The 20,146-nt window shown below is 41.1% G+C and overlaps 1 protein-coding gene across 5 annotated transcripts in view; it reads left to right on the forward strand.

Annotated features, from left to right (window-relative positions):
* Positions 1-20,146, forward strand: part of SPIDR (scaffolding protein involved in DNA repair) — a 318,965-nt gene that overhangs the window by 65,297 nt on the left and 233,522 nt on the right. The gene's annotated exons all lie outside the window — the stretch shown is intronic.

The raw sequence follows: 20,146 nt of genomic DNA on the forward strand, positions 1-20,146 counted from the left end.
GGTAGAAGCAGCATGTTGTGGACCAAATCAAGAATACAGAACCACCCACCTCTCACAGAAACATGTGCCTGAGCCGCAACAGAGTCTGTCAGTTCCCAGACAGATCTTGTCAACCATCTTCGGACTCACGCATAAGACGGTCATGGAATTCAATCATCCTTGACTGTGAGGGATTGCAGATGATGATATCATAGCATCAGAGGGACTGAGCAGTTGGGGTGGAGAATTAGCCAGGCAGTGACAACCGCAAGCCTGTGCTTACCTGCTTATGTCCTCACAACTTTGCACCCTTTAAAGGATCTGGCCACACCTTGGGCTGCTGTGGCACCGTATTTCAGAATCACTGCTGATGGCTTAACCGCAGCATACTCAAATCAGAAAAAGAAAAAAGCATTCAGTGTATAAAGGAGACAGACTCAGAGATACACTGAAGATAGTGGGAACTACTAAGTGTTCATTTATTTGGAAATCAAATGTGGACCCAGTAGCATAGTTAGGGGCAGGATACCCCACATCTCCTGCTTACCTATACCAAATGTCCCCTTCCCTATTACTTTCTACTCTAGTCCTGATCTTGCCTGGCCAGGAGCTACTGCCACTTCTCTCTGGCTGAGCTGGGCAGAGGCCAGGCCAAGCCAGGGCTGTGTTGCTGCTGGTTGCCTTGGAGGTGTAGAAAGTAAAAGTAGGGAGTGGAGTCGGGTAGGCAGGGAGCAGGTATGCAGGCTGCACAGGGGAGCTGGGGGTGCAAGAACAAGCACAGGCAGGGGGGAGGCAAGGAATGTTGGGGTAGGAGGTAGGCAGTGTGGGGGCAGGCATGTAGGGGAGTAGGAAGCAGGAGTCTGCTCAGTCATCTATCCACAAACTGTTTTCCCTAGCTCAGCGGTGTGCATGATGGGGGTATGAATTTAAGATGGCTTTCTACTAATTAGATTCTATATATGGAAAATGTTAATATTTGTAATTTTCCGTGCATAGAATCCAATTATTGGGGAAGCCATCTTAAATTTGAGTAATTTTGGATTTTGGTAAATATGGTAACAAGTAGAACAAGCACCTGTGCTCTAATATCTGTTGGAAGGTGTGTGTGGGGGGGAAATCGACATTGCAGTTTTTCAAAGCCCTGAATTTTAAATATTCCAGACTAATGGACTTTTTCTAGGCCAGCCAGTGTTAATGTAACAGATCTGACCTGTCAGACAATGGAGAAATAGTTCTTCTTGGAGGTATTTTCACAGATGAAGTTGTCACAGAATTGATACACGGTGCCACAAATAGCATCTCCACATTTAGAGAATTGAATGCTGAAGCCCTTACCTATGTTATGTTGCCCAACCTGATAACTGCAGCATGATGTGCTGAATTACCTTGAACATATCCATCAATACTGCCTCTACCTTGGATTTTCTCTTATTAAACTGATTTCTCATTCAACCAATATGAATATGAGGTGATATCGTCTAGGCATGTCTTTAATGCAAACTTACCACCTGTGTAGAATGTTCAAATTCAGAGCGTTGTAGTGTGTTTGTGTGTACTGATTCTGGGAATAGTAAGACATTCCCCATGTTCATCATTCAATTCATGCATGTTGCCTTCAACAATATGCTGATGTTTTGGAGCTTGGGCTGATAATCTCAAGTCTGTACATCAGTCTGGTTTCTCTGCTTAGTGCTTGCTGGCTTTTCATGAACGCTTTGCTTCAAGAACAGATGAAGCAAGAATGGCATCAAAGCATATGTTTTCTTCTAGCTGATCTTTTCACCTGTGGATTTATTTAGCCGACGCCTTGGAGATGAGGATGCGGTCTCTTCACTGCTTTCTGTTCATAATAATGAGCAGAATAGTGTGCAGGGCCTCATCCATGCTGGAAGAGCCATTTAACAATGGTGCAGGGAAAAGTACTGGCAGGATCTTTGAACTCCAGCTGCCTCAGTCCCCTGGGATGTCAGCATATAGCCTCATATGTGTCATGGAGACTGCCAAAAGTGCAGTGAGCCTGGAAGGCAGTGCAAGGGACATTGGGATCCCTATACCCTGTCTTTCGTATATCCTCGGATCCTTATACCCTTGTGTGGCACTAGGGAGATAGGAGTGGTATTGCTTGCACTGATGCAAGCACAACAGTGTGAGCAAATACTTCTAAGCTCAGGAGTAAATTGGTTATTTAAGACATTTTGGTTAAAGGGTTAATTTTATCAACTTTTTGTAAAGTACTTTATTTACTGATGAAATGTGGTATATAAGAGCTTAGTGGTGGTAGTGATGTCTTTTATCAGTCTGGGGATTGAAGGAGAGCAAGACCTTTCTTTAGACTTTCACCTCTTTTTTGCAATGTGTGTCTTAGTCAGGTTCCACACACTTTTGGAGAAGTATTACTGTTAATTGTTCATGTTTGTGCAGCACCAGGAGCCCTCATTATGGACCAGGAGCATACTGTGCCTTGGCTCAGAACAGAAGGGTGGTTCTTGCCCCAAAGATCTTAAACTAAGATTACGTTCAAGTCTTTTGAAGCTGCCACTCCATAGATGATTCATGCTCAAAAGTAACTGCAATTAATTCCCACCCCCCAAAAAGAAGCTACATTTTTATTCTTCTGAATTATTACTATTTGGGGAATTTTTTGTTTGGCATCTGTTTCCTTGTGCCTACTTTCAGCTTTCCCTCCCTGTTTCCTGCTCTGTCTTTGTACTGAGTATTGCACAATTCTTGCTTGCTTGCTTTCCAGCTTTACGTGTCTCCTGTATCTCCTCCTCAACTGTCCTGCAGCTGCTGTAGTGACTTTATAGCCAACAGAACAAGAAAGGTAATGGGAAAAAATGTACTGCTGTATGTGTGCGAGCACATGATCCTGTAAGGACGTTTTTGTAATGTTAACAGACAATAGCCACAGCTAAGGCTGCATATTCAGTCTTAACATTGACTTCTGAGAGGTTTTCAGTGTTGATTTGGGGGGGGGGGAGGGTTAAACCAAAAACTGTGGAATTTTTTAAATCCAAGAAAACCAGGATCCCTGCTGAATAGTATCAAATGGTATTGTTGTTACCTTTTTCTCTTTGCTTATTTACAGCAGTTTTCTGTGAACCAATGTACTTGAACTCCATAGACCAGATTCCAAAAATGGCGCTCTGAATTGAGGACCCGTTATTGTGGCTACTAAACTGTATGCTGCATGCAGTTTTTTTTATGACTGTCTTTACAGTCTCCTCCTATTCTGATCTGGAGTGATTGAGTTTGAGCCCCTCTAAGATTAGCATTGAGCATTCCCTAATGTGATTTTGGGATTGACCTTCAGCTCCAGTGCATATATTGTTTTAGCTGCTTATATAATTCTGTAGGAATATCCCTGCAAAGGCACATTTGGAAGCTGCGAACCTGTTCTAATCTCCCTGCTGATACTTCTGGCATGGCACTGTATCCTCACATAATGCCAGTGCCTCCACTGACATCAATCCCATAACTATTATTGATGCAATCCTTTCAGTGGGCTGATCAGAGTACTGGATCCCTCAGATCACCAGGGGGATTATTATTTTTCTAAGGGGACTCCTTCAGTCTTTGGAGAAAAGATTGTTTACCAGTACCAGAAGTTAGTTCCATACTTCTCTTCATCTGAGAGAGACATTTTCACAAGATATTTAGGAGAATGTTCCATATGCCCCAGTAACCACCAGAGATCAATGCACTAAAGAGGTCCAATTCCCTTGGGTTATTTAACAGATGCAGAACAAGGGGAACGTTTTTCATGAAGTATCTGAGGTGTGTGGGCGAAGACACTGCCAGGGCAGTTTCTTCCTTTGTGATTTGTCCACAGTCTGTGAGTCTTCATCAAGGCTGCTGCATGCCTCAGATACCAAGACACTTTTTTCTACCTCTTATCTGCATGACTGGCTCCTGAGAAGACTTGCTGTGAACTGAACTTTTGCAGAAATACAGTACAGAAGTGGTTTATTTCAGTTACTGAGACTGTTAATCAACTGAGAGATGCACATTTCATCTGCATGTGGAATTACCTTTATCAGGTTATGGTAGGATAAGCCCATTCTCTTAGAAAAGAGATTTTTCAAAACGAGATTTCCTTGTGATGCCCTCAGAATGGCCAGAGTAGACCACACAGTTTTCCCTAAAACTACTAGACATGATGACCTGAGTTTTATATCCTGCCCTTCAGTCACTGAAACATAGAATCCTTGCTGTTCTGAGTGGCAGGTCACAAATGCACCCAACATACACAGTCCTCAAAGGAGGCTCTCTTTCTCTCATCAAGTGTTCTAATGGCAACATTGTTGGTAGGACAGTGTCATCCTCTGCAAGATGCTCTTTACTCCCTTCTTCCTTGCTATCACAGTTGCCCACTCACCAGCAGTGTCTTTCATTTGGACTGGTATGTGCCTTACTGTGACAGGCTCGTGGCTACAGGGGGGCCATGACACCCTCAGTGGCCTTGCAGCTTCTGCCTGGCTTGGACTCTAATGTTGTCTCCGTAGATTGCTCTCCTGCCACGCCTCGTTCTTGTTATTAAAGGTCAATTAAGAGAGGCTGCCTGTAGACCTTAGAGTGAGTCTTAATCCTAACAATTCCCCACTGGGTCTCTCCTGAACCCCCTCTAGCCTCAATCCAGCCCTCAGGCTTGATAGGCCTATCTCAGCCTGCCTGTGCCCCTGTAGGGCACCTGTAACCTCAAGGGCAAATTGTGTGGCTCCTTTCCTCCCCTACACCATGCCTCAAGCCTTGTAGGTGTTATCACCATATTATTCAGTTCACACACTTGGCCCCTTTTGGCCCTTGGACCCCTGTGGCCCCATATTCGGCCCTTTCAGGGCTCCCAGATCCCTAGTTTAGCTCACAGCCCCTCTCTCTCTCTCTCGTCTCCCAGACCCCTGGTCTGGCTTGCATCCTCTTTCTCTTGGCTCCCAGGCTCCTGGTTCAGATTGCAGCCCCTCTGTGGGCTCCCAAATTCCCTGTCTGGCTTGCAGCCCTCTCTGGGCTCTTAGACTGGCTCGCAGCTCCTCTCTCTCTGGGCTCCTGGACCCCTGGTCCAGCTTGCAGCTCCCCCCTCTGGACTCCTGGTCTGGCTCACAGACCATCTCTCTCTGGGCTCCCAGACCCCCAGTCTGGCTGGCAGTCCATCTCAGACTGGTGGACCCTCATCCAGTCCTTGTCCTGTGGACCCTCTGGTCTGACTATCCATCAGTCCCTGTCTTCTGATCCTCTGGGTCCTACACTGAGGTACTCCCCCTGTCTTTGGACCTTCTTGGGTCTCACTCTCTCAGCCTTACTTGTCCCTGGACCCTCTAATTATACTCCCAGCCCTTTCCAGGCATGGGGATCATGGATCTGTGGGTTCCTACTTTCTAGGCCCTTGCACTCCTGGCTAAGCTCCCTCCAATCAGCCTCTGAGCTACTGGCCCTCTAAGTAAGCCTTGCCTCCCCTTGCAGATCTCCAGACTGAACTGCTAGGACAACTTAGTAATGAATAACTGCCGTCTGGCAGGCACTCAAGCCTTCGCTAGGCTTAACATAAACCAGGGCCACCTGCCCATATAACTAAGCTCTTCTCTGCTCCAGGTACCTTCACTTTTCTCTGCATTGCAGAGTTCCTCATTCAGAGCCACTGTCAGTTCACAAGTCCTGCTGCTCTGCTGTCAGGGGCTCCTCACTCCACAGTTACCAGGGCACGACTAACTGACTGGGGCAGGCTTGTGGCTTCTATAGCTCGAGCCTGATCCTTCTTCCGGTCAGTAGAGTCCTTTATTAGCTTGCCTTTGCTACTTGCAAGTAGCAGGCACATCCCAGCAGGCACATCCATGTATTGGAGTTCAGGGCAGTTGGTGTACTCCTAGGCCCTTTGTTCATCCATACAGCATTGGAGAAAATAGAAGTTTACGGACAATGTCACAGTCAGTTCGTTACCTAATTAAGTAGGAGAGTGATCCTGGTTCTCTTGTGCAGAGGCTTTGGTGCATCAAAATCCTCCCATTGTTCTTCACCTTTCAGGGAAGGGCAAAGTACAGGCATACCTCGTTTTATTGCGCTTTGCTTTCTTGCGCTTCGCAGATATTGTGTTTTTTACAAATTGAAGGTTTGTGGCAACCCTGCATCGAGCAAGTCTGTCGGCGCCATTTTTCCATGATGGTTAACCTTTTTAGCAATAAAATATTTTTTAATTAAAGTATTTTTAGACATAATGCTATTGCACACTTAATAGACTACAGTATAGTGTAAACATAACTTTTATATGCACTGGGAAACCAAAAAATTCGTGTGACTTGCTTTATTGCGATATTCGCTTTATTGCGGTGGACTGGAACCGAACCTGCAATATCTCCAAGGTATGCCTGTATAGGTAGATTCGTTTGTCAGAAGTTCTTCAGGTTAATACAAGTGCATAGAGCAGGTCACTGAAATAACCACTCAATAGGAGGCCTTATGTCATTTGATAACTTGTTTGGAATGCATCATTCAAGGGCATATGGAGATAAAAATTCTACTTTCTATTCTTTTTGGCTGGGTTGTAGCTAATTATTTTTGCTCTTCTTCCTACTCCCCTGACAATCAGGGTCAGGTTGTACAAAGCAAATGTTGTATTACTAACTGCAAGGTGATGCCATAGGCATTGGTATCGTCTTTTGCACCTGGGCAGAGAGCTACCAAATTTGCTTTTCGTGTTTTTGCACACTGTCCTAATAATCCCAAGTCAGAAATAGTACATAATATGGAAAAATAGTAAAGGTGGACCATTTCTGCCGAGTCCTCCGTTCTGTTGAAGTCCAACTGATGCTCTACCCTGAAATGCTACAAACAGAACTGGAAGCAGTTAGTGTCTGGGCCACTAGCAAAGAACTAACCACATCTCTAGCTGTCTATCTTAGCTTAGCTTTGTGGACCCCATTGCCCCTTAGTGTGTCTGAGAATTTGTAATGTATTTGTGAGGTAGGGAAGTACCGTATCTTTCTTTCTTTCTTTCTTTCTTACAGTTTGGGGGAAAGTGATGCATGGTTCTTAACGGAGTAGACACTGTAATAGGAGTTAGTTGTCTCAGTCCTTTTTAACGATCTGGTACTTAAGTGATTTGCTTAAGGTCACACAGGACCCCACACAGGAAAACAGGTAAAGCAGGGAACTGTGTTTGTCTCTCGAACCCTAAGTAGTACCCTGATCCTTTGGAGTGGGGATGGGGGAGGGGGGTCTACACGGAAGTGGCATTCAAAGGAACAGCAGTTACTAGTAAGTGGTCTTTTCCATCTATGGATACCTCCAGCTATGATCATGCATTCCATAGAAAAGAAAAGGGTATTCTGTAAGGAAATGCATCATATTTTATTAAATAAAAAATAACTAGTATAGCTGGTCACCCAAAATTGCAGGCAGTTTTGGGACTGGTACCATCTGCAAAGCATAGATTCAAGAGTTGTTGTACCTGATTTTATAACTCTCTTTTTTTGTTGTTGTCAAAATGGCCATATTTGACTTAAAAAAGTGATGAACAAAACAGACCTGAAGCTTACTTTTTCTTCTTAGCCTGCCATTTTCAGAGTTCATGGTGACATATGCACATCCTGCAGGCATTGTGTACATGCCATAGACACACTGTTTACTTTTTCCTTTCCAAGAATAAGAATGGTTTTTAGAATAAAAGGCAGAAAGTAGTTCAATGGTAGAGGTTGCAGATATATATTGTTTTAGTTATATATTCTGTCTTTAAATTTCTCAGCAGCTGTCTGTCTTATGAGTGTGTGCATATGATTTTCTCATTTAGATTTTTTGTTAATTTTGCACTTTAATATAAATATGCAATTTTTATTGTTTGAGTTTCTAATGTTTAGCATGTATAAATACAAATTGACATGCCATGTACTTAATGGGTCTGGGTTTTTTTTCCCCTTGAAGTAAATGGAGCATAGGTTATAAGTATGTTGATAGGACAGTTGAAACATGCTAATTTTGAGATCTGGTTTAAGATAATGGAGGCATGAGGTGCAAAAGATATTGGTGAGCCACTGCAGTAATAATTCATTCTGGGTTTATTTAACTTGACAGGCACATATCCAGGTTTTATTTTCTTTTTGCGCGTTTTAAATGAAGAATACTGTCAGATAAGTAAGTTAATGTTAATTTTTAAAATAATTCTGTGCATGTTTCACAGTGCTCATAGAATCTTAGAGAAGTGGGACTGGAAGGGACTTCCAGAAATCATCTAGCCTAGTGCCTGCCTGAGGCAGAATCATCTCTGACAAACCATCCTATACAATCTGTAATCTAAACTCTACATAAGACTACCCTGAACCCTGATACAGCACAGGGAGGCTATACTGCGCACAGTACTCCATATGAAGCCTAATCAGTGCCCAGTAGAGGGACACTAGTGTCTTGTGTGTCTTGCACCTAATGCTTCTAATCAAAGTATCCTAAAATTGCATTCACCTTTCATACCGCTGTATCACACTGAAGACTCATACTAAGTCTTATCTACCAAGACCCCCAAGTCCTTTTCCATTGTGTTGCCATCCAGTCAGGTGTCACACATATTATATATGCATTTTTGATTATTGAGAGCCAATACTTTGAAAGTGTAGAAGCTTGCACTTGTCTACATTAAACTTCATCCTATTAGCTCTAGCCCAGCTTTCCAGTCTGTGGAGATCCTTCTGAATTGCTCTCAACATCATCCAACATGTTCTCAATCCTTCCCAGTTTTGTGTTGTTTGAAAACTTGCTCAAGAAGATTTCTGTGCCAGCATGCAAATTGTTAATAAACACATTGAACAGCACCAGGCTCAGGACAGACCACTGTGAGACTCCACTTGAAACCTCTTGCCATCCTGACATGGATTGATTTATATTTACCCTTCGGCTAAACGGTCCGTAGTTTCCTGGGTCCTCCTTTTTGCCTTTTTAAAAAGGCACTATGTTGGCCCCTTTCCAGCCCTCCAGTACCTGGCCCATCTCCCATGACTTCATGGAGATCATTGTCAAGGCCTTCAAGATCTCTTCTGCCAGTTGCTTTAGTACCCTGGGATGAAGTTCATCTGGCCCTGCTGACTTGAATCCATTCAGATCCAATGAAAGCTCTCTAGTCATCTCTTTTCTTACGTCTTTCCTCAGCTTCCCCCTTTCCATATCCACATAATCCCTATCAGATGTCTAGCTGCAGCTTAATTTGATTGTGAAGAGTGAGGCAAAGTAGTTGTTGAGTAGTTCTGTCTTTGTATTTTCTGTTAGAGTTCTCCCTGGCTCATTAACAAAGGACCCACAGCCCCCTTGGTCTTTCTTTTTTTGCCGTCATACTTATAGAACCTCTTTTTGTTGGCCTTAACCTTCTTGGCCAGGTGCAGCTCATTTTTTATCTTTGCCTTCCTGATTTTTGTCCTTGCAGGTTCTTGCTATTTCCTGGTATGTATCCTTGGTGACCTGCCCATTCTTCTTGTGCTTTTGTCATGTTGGGACAGTTTCTTGTTGGGCTTCCCAGCCTTTATCCTTCAGTCTGTCCTCCCATGACACCAAGTCAATTAACTCCTTGAGTTGGATAAAATCTGCCTTTTTGAAATCTAGTGTCCTAATTTTGTTAAGCTCATGCTTTCTTTATCAGATTCTGGAATTCTGTTGGATCGTGATCACGTCCTCCCAAGTTACCTATCACCTTTATCTCCTCCACCAATTGTTCCCTCATAAAGAGCAATTCACCTTCTTTCCTTTTTTGTGTCCTTATGACAAAGTATTTAGCAGAATTTGAAGGTTAATTGAAATCCAACAGGGCCATGCCATAAGCACTTCTCCTGTGCCCTCAACCTTGCAGCCTCTGAGCTGTCACTCCACCTCAGCCTCGAACAATTCACTGATGTATACTGTTTGTCAAGATTTTCACCTGTGTAACTTCTGCGAGCTGTTTCTTTTGCCAATTCTAATGACTCCACATTAGATTTTTAGGAATTAACAATTCGGTTTCAAGGAAGTAGTCTGGTCCCCATCTGGGATCTGGATATCTGATACTGAAATTTTTTCTAATGTGAAATGTGTTCAATGATTTTTGTACTTATTTAACAAGAAGTTTGTTCAAAAAAAATCTTAAACATTGTAATAATTATCACCATATGCACACAATGACAGCAAAGTGCATTATTTGTTGTGATTTAAATTTTAAATGAGTTTTATGGTATGCCTTTTTAAATGTATTTTATTAGTTTCAAATAATAATGACTAAACCAACTTAATGCATCAAATGCAAGACAGATCTTAAAATTTAACTAGATGTATGCAGTTTTCACAAGTCTTATCAGTCTCTTTGCAGCTATTCTAGTTTATAGTAGCTCTTTTTCTATTTTAGCAGCCTCATTCTGTTATGTTCTCATAATTGTTTGTGTTTTTATTGCCCCATTATTACTGGCTTCTAGATGATATGGTGATGGGTGCATTTAAAATGCCTAGGGCATGACTTCACCATCATTAACTCAGTAGTGAAATCAGTAGTTTTGTTTTTTTACCAACCCCCCACCCCCCAAAAATAAAAATCTGGTAACCTGAAATTCCTAGGTGGCTCACATCCTTACATGGTTGTAATGTCATTCCATGTTATTTATGTTAAATAATACTTCATTTACACTGAGTTAATTCTGCTTCCAATGGTGTCATTATCCTTCTCTTAAGCTTGTAAAATGGCTAAAGAGAAGTGTGCTGTGCTACAGAGGTTTGTTATACAAGCAGGTAAGCAGTGATCAGTGCAAACTTATTTGCCTACAGATTGCATCAGTCACATTATGCTAATATATTTCCAGTGTCTTCCCAGGGACAGCACAGCTGGCTCAGTTCATGATGACCCTGTCCACTTTCCACTTAGACTATGTAATATAATACCCATATAATACAGTATCTCTGAAACAGAGATTTTTGACAAAGGCTTTTCTTACATACTGTCTTTTGATTACTTTTTTGGGTGATACTTAGATGGCTTTTTGGTGCAACTAGGAGAGCAAATGAACATTTTCCCCGGTCTTCTATGCCTGTGCTGTGTACCTATTCATGTGCTGTCATCAGTACTATTAAAATCATCGTAAAGTGATGCAGTGCTTCAGAAGGACATTTACTTCTCTGAAAAATGTATAATCCAAAATAGCGTGAAATGATAGTCTAGAAAACTTATGGAGAAGAGAGAAGACAGAAATAATTTGTTAACTGGAGATTGGAGAAGGAACTGGAGAGAAAAGACACTGTTCCAGGCATTGGAGGCAGCACTGTTGGCACTGTGAAGTAGTAAGTGGGGCAAAGGGCAGTCAAGCAGGAGGAATGCAGAATGAGTGGGAGTGTAAAAAAATTAGTATAATATAGAGTCTCTTTAAAGCTCTAGTACTGTAACCTAAAGACTCCAGCACAGCAAAAATGATTAGTGTACAGTAGATGGCTGGAGCTTTTCCTATAAAGATTATTAACCCTAAACTTCTTGTGTGCCTGGATTTACCTAATATATGAAAGGGAGAGCAGAGATGTAAGAAGAAACAAGTTTATGTGGGTCCATTCACATAAGCTTTACTGCAAGCAAAGATTTACCCTTGAAAACTGCAAGCTGTCCAAAGTAGTATTGAAAATGAAAATTCCTTTTCTTCAGCTTCAGTTGATAGGTTGTCACTGCTTGTGACTCAACTTGGCAATGAACACATCTGATGAGTTAGCAAAAGGGGATAAGGACTGAATGATATTGAGAAAGTTGAGGGAGATTGTTGCTTTTTAGCACCTCTGAACTACTTGAAGCTATTGGAAGAGGAGGAGAAAGGGGAGATGGTGGTGGTCTCATTATGATCTATTTTGTTGGTGTGGCCACTGCTGGGACAGCATCATAAGAAATTCTGTAATAGAATGGCATTATAGAATTTCTCATCTGCATAGTAAGTGTGGCCTCTGTGTTTATACCAAACTAACCCAACCTCTTTTTTGTTTTTTTAACTAAGGGCTTCCGTACATTGGGGTATCCAGAAATGTTAAGGCAAGTAACTTAAAGATGCAGAGGCGTCAAACCCAAATGAGTTGGCAAGCCAGATCTGGACCACAGGGTTTCTTGTTGAGGCTGCCAGAGGCATTTTGTTGGTGCAGCCAGCATGTAAGGATTACCACCTGTGCTGCTTGCCATCTTGCTGCAAATTTACCCGCAGAATAGTGACCAGAAGTGGAAATTTGGCAGCAGTTAAGGCCAAGGGGCAGTGCTAACTACCCTGGGCACAGCAGCAATAGGAGCCACAGGAGGAAGTACCATAGGCCCAGTCAAGAGGTGGGTCATTTGGCTAGACAGAAGTCCTGTGGCCTGGATGTCAAATAGTACAGAAAAAGCTAAATTGTTCCTTCAAATTTAGAGATTCGTTCTCCATTTAAGAACAGCTTGTAAATAATTCAGTAGGTATTTGGTCTTAAATAACTTCGGATTTACCTAATAAATACAGGTTTCCCTTACTTTATGCTGTACATGCGTTCCTGGAAAATGGTGTGTAACATGAATTTGCATAAAGCGAACTTACTTTATAAAGTTACAAAGAGGGATACGTTCCAAGACCTCGACTGTACTGACCCCCAGACCTATTTCTACCACTTTTACAAGACAATTTTGGTACTTACCAACAGCAGACAGTACACACAAGCATAGGGTGGTTGTGAATGTTACCATAATGGGGATGGCAACTACAGAAACATGTCACAGACAACAAGCAAGGAGCACAGATCCACAGAAGAGACTATATTTTTGTGTGCGTCACTCCCATAGTGCACTGCACAAAGCAGCTGACTGTGGGCTTCCACCACACCATTGCATAAGGGTGAATTTATGTCGCATATAATGAATTTTTGGTACAAAAAGGGTCATCGCATAGGAGTGAATTCGCACCTCCAGAACCCACATAAAATGAGGGAAACCTGTAATACTTGAGTCTTATGTGGTCTTTCATTTGAGTCATTTTATATTATATTCAGCTGTAATTGAGTATTAGCAAAGTATCACATAAAATCTAGACAATAAAACTGGAGTATCATGACCTGTATTCACAGTCTTAATATGTGGAACCTAAATAACTAAACAAAGCAAAGCAGTATGGGATTGTTTTAACAATTGATATGATAGCTTTCATACAGCTCCTGATGAAAGGATAGTGATATAGCCATTTTGATATTAAAATTAGTTACTTTGAGATTGAAGAGGGTTCAGTAGTAGTATTGGCTAAAATTTTCAAACTCTGATGCCTAAAGTTGGGAGCATAAAATTATATTCAGGCCTCTGCATATAAATGACCTAATTTTCACGGGTGCTAACCATCTGTATTTGCCATCAAAGCTAAATATTCTTATCTACAGTTGAAAATGTAGGGATTATTGTACTACATTATTGTCTAGGGGATCCTAATCAGGATCAGAGCTTAGGTATGTGGGGTAGTATCCTGTTGCATGGAACTGGAGAGAAAAGACACAGTTAGAGGAAGGCTGTTCTAAACGCCTGCTTTGAACTGGATCTTCTACAGAGTTGTATTTGTAACATAGACCAGGGCCTAGTATATCCATTACGTTTTATATTTTATATTTTTTCATTTGGAAACGGAATAATTCCATGCTTTTTATTTGTGTCTCATGGACAACACTCTTGTGTTGTCAGTCTGATCTTCCTTGTATATTCAGAATTTCAGTTAATGTTCTAGCAAGCAGTTGGAAATAAAAAAAAAAAAATGAAAAGGAAACCCTTTTCTTTTTGTTAGTGCCCCAACACACAGGATAGGCAGCCTGTCCTGTTTCAGTTAGGATTATCCATGCCTTAGTACAACCTGTTCTGGGAGAGGCAGGCTGGAACAGCTTGTAGATGTAGCCTGTTAAACCTGTTTTCTTTATAAAAGGTGGGGTTTCTGCTCAGAGCTAGAAGCTACAACCTCCCTTCTGCCTTCATTTCTTCTTTCCCGCTCCAGGTAGCGTACCCCATCACTTTCTCCCAGCTTAATCTCATTAATTTCCACTTGAACATTGGAAGATGGGCTGTCTTACAAGATAAAGTTGTCCTACTGAGGTTACACAAAATCACAAACTGTAAATCTAGTTTGGGAGGAATAAAAGCATAGTTTAGCCTTTCTTTCCTAAGGGCTTTCTGAAATAATTGGTGTTGCATATAGTATGCTACCAAAGGGATTAGTTTGGTAACTTTTGCATTATTTCAGCATTGAAGTGTGTGAGATGGCATGTTTGTTCCTCGTTCTTCATCTCCCCCACCCTCATGCCTGGTTGTTGTTGTTTTGTTTTGTTTTTTTAAGTCTTTACTTTTCTAGTATTGCATTTTATAATAATGCAGATTGTTGGTGCAACAGAAATAGAAAGGGTAGTGTTTAGGACAGTAGATTGGGGTGTTTGTAATAGAAGCCAATGTGTTTCCTCATTCAGATTGGACTTTCTGTCACTACTTAATAATAATTAATAATTAAATAATATTCAAAGCAAGGTCTTATTTCTCCTTTTTCTCCGCAAGAGGTGGTTGCTGTTACTGTGCTTGCTGTTCATGTAGCAGGTTAACAACTTCTTGAAACAAATGAAACAGTGTAAAATTATCCAGTAGTAGTTGCCAACAAAAGAAAACTTCACATTTGCATACAACTATTGAGCACAGTTGATCCATTTGAAGGGTTGTATATTGTGTTTTGACCTCTGGCTATTCTGAGGACTATGACACAATATTCTTGTCATCACTAAGTCCTCTTTCCCCTTCTTCCTTTCTAATATTTAGTATTCACTTAGGTAGTTTGTCACTAAGGAAGAAGTTAACTGTTAGATTCCCCAGCTGGCATGTCATCCTGTGGATTCCTGCAAAGCCTTGACTAAATTCTTTCCTATTACTTGACCTTATAAAAGCATCTTGAAAAATGTCCCATTGTTTTTAGTTGGCAAAAAACAGTTATACCAGTGCACTGCATTAGATCACAGGGCTACCAGGGATAGATATACTGGTAGGAAAGGCTGCCTATAGACGTGTTCATTCGGGCTCTAATTAGAATGCTCCGGTGTCACCTCATGGTCACGTATATTAAGCCCACTGCTCTCCCCACACATTTCAAAATGGTTGTAGGGGTGTTTTAACTAAACCACATTGAATGACCTTCAGTTAAAGCACCCTGCAGCCTTTTGAAACCTAGGGGGCTTAATACATATGACAGTGAGCCATTTTAATTAGAGCGACTGTCTTGGAACTGCTCTAATTGAAACGCCCTCTTTCCCCCGCCTCTGAGCATTTGTAGAGGCAGCCAGAGTAGCTTAATGCAGCTGTGACCTTGACAGTACTTAGAATCTAAGTAGGATCAGGCATGGTCAATACTTCAATAAAAAGCCAGTGTGACACTGATAATTCAGGAGCCAGTCCTCTTCAGTTAGAGATGACAGTGAATTAATTCTGCTTTGTGACCAGAGGTACTGGGGTTCTATAAGTTACAGTATCTGTCTAGTAAATTATGGGAATAACGTTCTCACCACTTGCAGAAGATTGCAAAACATCATCTAGAAGAGATGGTGGGCTGGTGCTGGCATAATTTTATTTGAATAACCATGCAATATCTGCTTACTTCAGATTCAAGCCTGTGTCATTCTTCTTTGGCCTAAATGATATTCTGTGCACTGACAAACAGCTACTACATTCCACCATGGTAATAAGGGTGACTGAAACTTATTCCTCTGTCAGCGTAAAAGCTATGCTGTTGTGGTTGGCAGTGGTTGCTGGGGGTGGAGAGGGTGGAGGTGGAACAAGAGCAAGAGTTGTAAACCATCTGATTCATGATTGCTAGCAGTGTTCTCGAGGACCTGTTCGTGGGTCAGTGTGTTCAGAGGAAGTGAATTTTGCATTATGTAAAAGGGTGCATGGTGCTCCTTAAAGTGCTTGCCTTGAAGTATTTAAAAGTATGGAGGTGGGTGAAGCTGGCCCGGATGACTTTTCATGCTTTCTACTTAATACCTCCTTCATGGAGCCACAGTCTGATCCAGTTCGTAAAGTAACTGGAGATCCTTTGGCATGCAAGGTAATGTAAGGTGGTATTATATTAAAACACTGCACTGTTGCTGCAGCTACACAGTTTCAGTTAATTTGTTCCAGCAGTTTGAGGTTGCAGGTGTAAATGATTGTAGTGATTTCCCCTTCTCTCTGTTTTCTTTTTTGTCATCATGGTTAACTCTGCCCACACATTACTGCTTAATCCTGCTGATTTTATCTGCTATCTCTGCTTAAGACATAAGAAAAATCTAGTACTGCCCAGAGTATTGTGCGCACACACTCAAGCCTAGCCCTACAAATTGAGGGTCTCATGTGAAGGTGTAGATGAATTAAACCCCTAAGGGTCAAAGCAAAATAACCCCTATTAACTTGAATTATCTCCCAGGTTTTTAATGAACGGTTTGGCATTGACTTCCACCCAATGCTTCTGTGAAAGCTTCAGAAATGAGAAAAAAAAACTTTTAAAGTGAATCATGTGTCCCTTTTAAACTGTCTAGATTTTTCTTTTAACTGAATTTCAGAAGGGTTGATGATTATCCTTCACCATTCAAATGTACAAGATTCCTCAACCCCAAGAGATGACTCAGGCTAAAAGGAAAAACTTCTTTCTCTCTCATGCTGTTTCCCTACTTACTGGCTCTTGGTAGGGCAGATTCAATGGGTCCTTCTTCCCATTTGTCAGTTTTTGGTGATCGATGAGTTTTGGTAGGGGGCGTGGAAGCAGCAGTTCCCACTACAGGGGTGGCTACACCCCTGCTCCCAGCTTCCTCTGCTCCACCAGTACAGGCACACCACACTGGGAGCCTCTGAGGAGTTTTTAAAATCCTAAAGCAAGTTAAAATCCTTTCCATTGGCTTACCACCATCAGCTTGTCTCCCTGGTGGTGTGGTAAGAGATGTTGAGTCCCTTCTCAACTAATCACTGCTCCGTGAAAATGAAAATGATGTAGTTCTTCTGCATTTCAGGCCTACTGCACCCGTGAGAGTAGAGAGAAGCATTTAGTTGAGGGTTATGAATGCCTATCATAAAAGGCAACTGTTGTGAAGTTTAACTGCTAGCAGGGCTTCCAGAATGTGGGACTTTTGGAAAAATCACACTGGTTAAATATCACTCACCTGTAGTAGTAAGGTTGCTGTAGCCCTGGGGGGTCCAGGAGACATTTGAGAAGCAAAGTTTTTCTGCGGCATGGTATTTTTTTATTCGACTAACTAGAATTGGAAAAGATTTTACATAAGCTTGTGGGCACAACGACCTGAAGAAGGGCACTATGTGTTAAAAAGCTTGTTTAACGTCTTGCCCAAGTATGCAGTTAGTCCAGTTAAAGATATCACTCCCAAAATGTTTGTTTCTCACTTACCTGGAGTGAGTTGTGCACTGTGCCTCTGTTTTCACTCTCATGTTAGCTGGAGCATAAAGGAGACTTCAGGGTGTGATCATAGTTTCCTCTTGAACTTCTTTCTTGCTACCAGAAGCTACACTTGAGGTTTCTGAAAAAACAATGATGGCTTCCTTTTCTCACTGATCCCTGTATTATATTTGTCACCACTCTGAAATTAGCAGCGAAGCTGGGGGATGGTAAATGGTAGCAGTTGAAAGGTGAACGTTGGGCTGATGTGGGATGAGGAGTGGGGGTGGGGTGGGGTGGGGGGAGAAGAATAGCATGGAGGATGGATAATGATGAAGGTAAAGAGCTGGGAGGAGGAGGAGGAAAGAGAGCACTGCTGAGAAAAATAAGGGAAAGTTAATTGCAATTCACAGTAGTGTGAATCACGCATTAGATCCCATTGCACCTTTGCCCGCCTATGTAGAGGGGACCTAAGGGAGTCAGCTATTCTCTCCCATCAGGGAGATGAGGAATGGGAGACTGTGGGCTGCTGGGGGGTCTCTTGGTTGTTATTGTGGCTGGCTAGGCATTAAAATTGCCATAGTACACAAAGCAGTTGCTGTTTCAGCCAGCAACTTTTTCATGGCAAATTCACCATTTTTTATCCCCTGACAAACTAATGCCTAGTCAGTCACAATTTGTTGCAGGAAACTCTTATATAGACCATGCCAAATGTAACATCTGCAAGGCCCTTAGACTCTGATTCCATCTAAAATTAAAACAAAGTCGTATGTCATGAATGCTTTACCATTGTAATAGGGTTGGAGTGTTGTTATAGCTGTTATGGTCCAGCAAAAATGCAAGAAACAAGGGGCATTTAGGTGATCTTTCATATTGGATCTACTATAGGTGGGAGAAATGTTAGATGAGCTTTTGGGCACTAGTACCTGACCTGAGGAAAAAGTCCTTGCTTCTTTCTGTCATAACTCTGGTACCAGGAAAGTAGATTCAAACTGTGATTAGGGGTAAAGTAGAGTTTTCATTTGAAACTGTTTCTTTAAAAGATGACACTGGACTGTGAGCCACTATAGTGCTAAATGGGTCTATGTCAAGCTATGTTTTATATGCAAAAATCATATGGCAGTGAACAGTAATACATAGAAAGTAGAAAATATTTACATAGCTGAAGATCCTTAATGAAAGTTACTTTATTTGATGTTTTACTAGAAGGTTTTTGTATAATGTTTCCATGTGTAATTTAGTTTTACTCTTTTATCCAAAAATTTTTGTTTATCTGTTATGGGAGATTGTATTCCAGTGTACTCAATATTACTTGTAAACCAGAATTTGGTAAGCCAGATGCTTACAGTTGAGTAATGATATTCTAGAAAAGACCTTAAGAAACAAGAGAAAATATAGATATATCAAAAAGCATAAACATTATTAGCAGAGATACCAGCTTGTTGGATGGGTACATGAAACCTCCATGTGAAAAATCAGATTAATAAAACTTAAAACAACAATTTTCACACAGAATATTTTTCCAGTGCCTGCTAAAGAAAAGAAAGCTAGTCTACAGAATTGGAAAATGTGACTTTTACAAGGACTTTTTCCCCTTTCCCCAGAAAAGTCTTCTCATGAATTTTCATGTGTAATCTCAGTACAATTATTACCCTGATTGAGGAATGTATACTTATACATAGAACAATGGTTAAATGTATGCATAACTCTTATAAATAAAAGTCTTGCCTAAGTATGTTCCTGAAATGCAGCCTATCTGCACAAATTTCTTAAAGTTTGCCACTGTTTTTTGATGGGGATATTTCAACCACATACCCTAGTAAAGTTAAACATCTCCAAAAGCAAGAGAGTGTACCAGAAGGGTGTATAATAATGAAGAGCTGGTATATTCATTTATCAATGTTTGAAATTGTATCTCTTCATGTATTACAATGAAGAAAGGTTTCCCAAAATAAATTCTTAACCAAAAAAATAAATATTGATTGTGTTTGTGTTTAGTATCAGCTGTTTTTTTTCAATTTTCAACCATTCTTTTTTCTTCACTTTAACTTTTAAAAAACCTCCCATCTCTTATTTTCCAGCATATAAGGATATATCAAGATAAATCATGGACCTCAAAGTTTATGCTAACAATGCATTTATCCCATTTTTACAGAGTTAAACAAAGCATGTTCACTCCAAATAAGCTCAGTAATTGTTAACAGATGTCACCATTAGTTTCTTGAGAGGCGTCACAAACTTCACTTGTCGCTGAGCGCAAGTGTTAAAGTTTTCTTTGGAGGCCATTTATTTATCTGACCAACTGTTTTGTGGGAGATCTGTTTACTGGGCTGTTCAAGGGGAAATAGGTTAATTTTTATTGAAGATATCCTTTGGGGACATTGATGAATATGTAAGCTTGAGCAAGTCACTTCTCAGTTCCCCATGTGTTACGTGAGGATAATATGTTCAAAGAACTAACCCTACTGGATAATGACCAAGACAAGGGGTCATGTAACTTTTATGTATTTTCTACTCTAGGGCATTTATACTCATTTACATATATTTCTAGTTTCCTGTTGGTCTATCATTAGTCATCTTTGAACTTGACCTATGCCACTCTGGAAGAGGAAAGCTAAATTCATAAATGCTCTGTTAATGAAAGGGACACACAAGAGCTGGCCTAACTGTCAAAGTTTCAATTAAAAGAATGGTCAAGGAGGGTAATCTTGCCTCCAGATTTTCAGCACTCCTAAATGTATTTCATTCTCTTGTTCAAAATGGTCCAAGCTGTGTTCTTGTTTCCCAAGATTGGAGCATGCTGGACAACAACTTTTCATTTC

The sequence above is a fragment of the Crocodylus porosus genome, unplaced genomic scaffold (genome assembly GCF_001723895.1).
Source record: "Crocodylus porosus isolate Cpor-Errol unplaced genomic scaffold, CroPor_comp1, whole genome shotgun sequence".
NCBI classification, from domain to species: Eukaryota; Metazoa; Chordata; order Crocodylia; family Crocodylidae; genus Crocodylus; species Crocodylus porosus.